At 41.0% G+C, this 6,089-nt stretch overlaps 1 long non-coding RNA gene across 2 annotated transcripts in view; it reads left to right on the top strand.

Annotated features, from left to right (window-relative positions):
- Nucleotides 1–6,089, top strand: part of LOC105495867 (uncharacterized) — a 157,697-nt gene that overhangs the window by 22,829 nt on the left and 128,779 nt on the right. The gene's annotated exons all lie outside the window — the stretch shown is intronic.

Raw genomic sequence — 6,089 nt, forward strand, 5'->3', positions numbered from 1 at the left:
TAATTCAAAACTCTACATCTGAAAAGCAGACTGAAGACCTAGTGTCTCAACCAACACCCACTTCTCTGCTGGTTAGAGCTATAAGCAGATAGTGGTCATTTGGGAACAGCAGAGGCTTTTGGCAATAAACCTTCAATTGCATCCAGACAAAGCAGTGACTTCCCCACCTGGGGATGAGCTCCCTGAATCAGGCAGGCAGCCCCTTTGCTCAGAGATGAGGGATAGGCACAAGAGGGAACTCTGTGTATGAGGTGAACTTGGGGACAAATTAGTTCTCAGCTTCAACAAAATCAACTGAGTAGGTAGAACCAGAGAAGATATGATTTAGCAAAAGCTTGTGTGAAAAACATTTAGGGGCTGCTGCAATATGAAGCCATTAAGATCTTAACCTGCACTAATAGAGACAGTGTCTTAGATGAAGAAAATGAGGGTCATTTCATCTCCTATGCAGTTCCTAGAATATTATCTTCATTTCTGAATCCCATGTTTTAAAAGAAAAGGGTGGGCTGTGAATTAGCAATTAGATGTCTCAATATAAGTGCTTGGCAGTGAACAGCCATTATTTCATTTTAATCCTAACAACAATGCAATAACCTAAGACAATTATCCCTTCATCCCTCCCCATTTCAAAGATGGGGAAATTGAAATTAAGCCAGTCCTCAAGGTCTCTTACTCATTTGGTGGTAGAGGCAGGACTGGAATTCAGGTTCATCTGACTCCAGAGCCCACGGTCTTTCTGTAGGCAATCATGGCCTTGAGAATGTGAACAAGGTAGAGGGATGTTAGACTTCAGTCTGGTCTTAAGGGTGAGAGAAGACAGAAAAAAGGGTGTGTAGGGAGGGTGGTGAGTGGGGAGGAGCAGGACATACCAGGGAGAAAGGAAAGTGAGTAGAGGCTTAGAGATAAGAATCCAGGGCCAGGCGGGTGGCTCATACCTGTAATCCCAGCACTTTGGAAGACTGAGGCGGGTGGATCACGAGGTCAGGGGTTCGAGACCAACCTGACCAACATGGAGAAACCCCGTCTCTGCTAAAGATACAAAAAATTAGCTGGGTGTGGTGGCATGCACCTGTAATCCCAGCTACTCGGGATGCTGAGGCAGGAGAATCGTTTGAACCCTGGAGGCGGATGTTGCAGTGAGCTGACATCACGCCATTGCACTCCAGCCTGGGCGACAGGGCAAGACTCCATCAAAAAAAAAAAAAAAAAAAAAAAAAAAAAGCATCTAAGAGGGATATCTGGTGGTATCTGGTGAGTGGGAGGTAAGAAGACTCACATGATTTTTGCATGGTAGAGGCAGTAGATAAGGGTGGGCAAGTTTTTGGTTTTGTTTTTTGAGACAGAGTATTGCTTTGTCACCCAGGCTCAAGTGCAGTGGTGTGATCTTGGCTCACTGAAACCTCAACCTCCCAGGCTCAAGTGATTCTCCCACCTCAGCCTCCTGAGTAGCTGGGACTACAGGTGTGCGCCACCATACTTGGCTAATTTTTTTTAGAGACGGGGTTTTGCCATGTTGCCCGGGCTGGTCTCTACCTCCTGGGCTCAAGTGATCTACCTGCCTCAGCCTCCCAAAGTGCTGGGATTATAGGCGTGAACCACTGTGTCCGGCCAGTGGGCGGGTTTAGTCCGGATTACAGTAGGCTTAGAATGCTGGGTTAGGGACTATAGACTTTATCACATATGTAATGGGAAGGTTGTAAAGGTTGAATACTGCTTGGGGTTGGAGTGTCATAGTAAGGGCTGAGCTTCAGGAAGATAATTTATTGATCACATCTGTGGTGGATAGGTAGGAGCAAAGAAGGATACTATCTAGTAGGCTATGATAAGCAGAATGTAATATGACAAATAAAAGAGATGGTTAAATTGCTTGTGCTTGTAATATTTCCTCCTCTCTTCATTTCCTAAGCACGAATTATTCTTCCTGTAAACCGTTAATTATCTTTTAAATAAACAAAACAGAGTTTTATATTTACCTAAATACCTACCATTTCCAGCAGTCTTCAATTTCTCTCTATAGTTCTGAGTTTCCTTCTGGTATCATTTTCCTTTAGCCTGTAAAATTCCTTTGACTGTCCTTGCAGTATAGGTAAGCTTTATCTGGCTGAAAAAATCTTTATTTGTTTTTTGTTTTTGAAAGCTATTTTCACTGGATGTAGAATTTGAATTCTAGGCTGGTAATTTTTTTTTTTTTTCTTTCAGCACTTAAATATGTCATACCATTGTCTTCTGACTTGCAGTGTTTTGAACAGGAAGTCTATCATCATTCTTATCTTTGTTCTCCTGTATGTAATAGATCTTTTTTGTCTGATTGCTTTTGACATTTTTCTCTTTACTCCTGATTTTCAGATACTTGATTATAATGTGCTTTAGTGCTATTCACTGTGCTATTCATTGTGTTTGCCCTGCTTGGGTTTACTTAGCTTCTTGGATTTGTGGGCATATAATTTCCATCAAATTTGGAAATTTTCTTCAAATATGTTTTCCCTTCCCAATTTCTGGGATTTCAAGTATTTACATATTAGACTGTAGCTGGTATTTTCCCATAAATCATTAAACTCTGTATGTGTATGTGTGTGTGTGTATATATATGTTATACATATAATGTGTATTAGGACTTTCATTCTTTTTTAATTTTAAAATTTATTATTTTTCAAAATGGAGTGTCACTCTGTCACTCAGGCTGGAGTTCAGTGGCACGATCTTGGCTTACTGAAACCTCTGCCTCCTGAGTTCAAGTGATTCTCCTGCCTCAGGCTACTGCATAGCTAGGATTACAGGCACACACCATGGCCTGTATTTTTTAGTAGAGATAGGGTTTCACCATGTTGGTCAGGTTGGTCTCGAACTCCTGACCTCAGGTGATCTGCCTACCTCCTGAGTTCATGCCCAGGAGACATGTGAAACGTACCTCCTACAACATGATGCTGCAGAACTGCCACTCTGATTTAGCATCTTTTTTGGTTGAGTTACGGAGCAGAGTTTCCAGGGCTGGGGATGTTAATCCTGCTTCCCTGCTTGTCTCTGACTGTCATCAGAGATTTGTCTCCCCTCAGGCACTCATGATGCCTCCTGTGGGTTGAGGCATGAGTAAGTCTTTTGCCAGGAAACTCAGGATGGTAAGGAAGCTGGTTGCCACCTTCCCCTCACCTTTCCAATGTAGAAACCATGAATTGGGGAAGATTTTTCACATACTTAGTGCCACACAGAATGGGGGGAGGGGCATCAAGATATGGAAAATTCCATTCTCTTACTATCTGCTCTGACTTTTTTTTCACTTCTCTGTAGCCCCCGGAAATGACTCATAGTTCTGGGATATTGCTGGTAATAATCTCAGCACTGTATTTTTGTTTTGATTTTTCTGTTGTGGGGAGTGAAGCCAGCCTGTGTCTACACTGCCATTTTAGAACCAGAAGTCTCTAGAACCTTTATTCTTTATCTGCTTCAATTTGTGTAGTTTCTAATGCTATATGTTTAATTACTTAATTGCTATATATTTTCAATTTTTTATTTTTCAGTGTCTAATATGCTACAAAGCCATTCAATAGACTTTTTATTTCGAATATTATATTTTGTAGTTCTAAATGTCCCATTTAGTTCCTTTTCACATCTTTCATTTCTCTTCTCGTTATATTCATGTTTTCCTCTAAATATTTGAGGGTATTAATAATATATGTTTTAAGGTATTTAAAGGTTAAAGGTTTTGTCTGTTAATGCTTTGTTTCTTCATTTCTTTGTCTCTTTCTCTTGACTTCTTTTCTCCTTCTGGTTATTGGTCTCATTCTTGCTGCATTGAACGTCTTGTAATTTTGGAATGGGTGCTAGGCATTTTAGATGCTACATTATTGAATGTCTAGATTTTGCTGTCTTCCTTTAAAGAGAAACAAAGTTTGTTTTGGTTGATTGTCACATTTCTTATGAATCAGCTTGATCCTTTTTAGGCTTGTTTTTAAGCTGTGTTAGGATGGATCTAGAGTAGCCTTTACTCTAGACTGTTTTACCCATATTATTAAGGGATTGCCCCTATAGGGTCTTTAGGGAGACAGTGAGGTCTCCCTGTTCTGGCTAGTTGGAATTGACAACTCCCCGTACTATGTGATCAGGAGTCTCAAGGAGGACTCTAATGCATATTTCTGGAATTCTTTCTCTGCATATTCCCTTATCTTTGACACTCTGCCCTTCAAATTCCAGCCGCCTCAGACTCCTTAAACTCAAATCCCAGTTTCCTGAATTCAACAATGTTGTTCTTTTTTGCTTGGATACTCTCTCTCTGCACTGTGGTCTGGAAAATAAATCCAAGCAGAAAAATTGGAGTGATTGTTTTCTTTCTCATTCCTGTGAAGTCTGTTATCTAAAGCCTGAAATTAGCTATTTCATATATTTTTAATTTTTTAACTGGTTTTTGGCAAGAGGATAAGTTGCATGTAAGTTAATTCATTGTGGTCATGTAAGTCACTGAACCTACTTTTGTGATCTGTAAAATGGGCGTAATGATCAACATTAACTTTGGAGGGTTGTTGTGAAGCTTAGAACCCCCTCTATGAACAATCGCTACATGAATGCTCTTTATCTAACCTCATGACTTCCTAACGCTGTCCATAGTTAGCCCCACATCTCTAGCTCTACTTCTTCAGGGACTGGAAGTGAGAAACTTGCAATGTGGTAGAAACCATTGTAGTTTCCATGAGAACTTTTGAGGGCCCCAACTTGGGCTCTAACGCAGAAATGTCGCTTAAACTTCAGGGCCCACATTGCTTCAGTTGACAAGAGATTACATGACTCATCTGTCTACTCTATCCAAATATCCAGTTACTGCTAAGGGAATATAAAAGGGAAGATGGGAAGAAAGATACTGCCTCCTATGAAATGTCTTGTTATCATCTGTGCTACTGTGCTATAATAAGAAATGTATATTTTTGTCTTTGTCTCTGGTTCCTGGTGCGGAGTTCCTAAGTGACAGGGGTAAGAATTCCTAAGTGATAGGGGTAAGAAGAATGTCTTTTGTTTTCATAATAAGACCCTTTAAATCATGCCTGAGTTTATGCTAATGAGGTGACTGTGGGAGGATGAGGACTGGTTGCCAGGGGAACCACCCATGTGATTAAAGGGCTGGAACTTCCAGGTCCACTCTTTTGACCTCCAGGGAGAAGAGAGGGGCTGAAGATTGACCTAATCACCAATTATCAATGATTTAATCAATCATTCCTATATAATAAAGCCTCCACAAAAACCCTGAATAATGGGGTTCAGAGAACTTCCATGTTGCTGAAGTGAGATACTGGGAGGATGGCATGCCTGGAGAGGGCGTGGAAGCTCTGTGCCCCTTCTCCGTGCTTTGCCCTATGCATCTCTTCCATTAGGCTGTTCCTGGGTTGTATCCTTTATAATAAACTGGTACTAAGTAGTGTTTCCCTGAGTCCTGTGAGCTGTTACAGCAAATTATCAAACGTGAGGAGAGGGTCATGGGAACCACTGATTTATATTCAACTTAGGCAGAAGTGTGGGAACCCTGAAGCCTTGCTACTTGCAATTAGCCTTTGAAGTGGGGGCAGTCTTGCGGGACTAAGCCCTTGCCCGTGAGGTCTGTGCTAACTCCAGGTAGTTAGTGTAAGAATTGAGTTAAATTGTAGGACACCCAGTTGGTGTCTGCAAAGAACTGGAGAATTGCTTGGTGCAGATAACTCATACATTTGGTGTCAGAAGTGTTGACAGTATAGAAAAACAGTGTTTTCCTTTATCATGCATTCCAGAAACAAAAGTGTGGTACTATTATTTTATAGTCCTTGCCACTTGAAAGGACCAGTCTGTCTGGAAGACCCTCACAGCAGCCCCTAAGACAGTATTCGGTAATTATTGCTCTATATGATATGTTATATCATATATAGGGCACAGATTTAGCCTCTTCCTTCCATCATAGTACCTGACTCCAGGTAGAGGATCAGAAAATGCCCGTGGAATTATGAATAATGCTTCTGCAGCTCTCTCAAGTATCCCCGCCCTTGCCTACTTTATCTTAAAGATGACTGTGTTCTAAAACTTTCTGCCCACATCATAGCCTTTTACAGATAGTATGGAAACATCTCCACATTGAA

This window comes from Macaca nemestrina, chromosome 7, assembly GCF_043159975.1.
Source record: "Macaca nemestrina isolate mMacNem1 chromosome 7, mMacNem.hap1, whole genome shotgun sequence".
Classification (NCBI taxonomy): domain Eukaryota; kingdom Metazoa; phylum Chordata; class Mammalia; order Primates; family Cercopithecidae; genus Macaca; species Macaca nemestrina.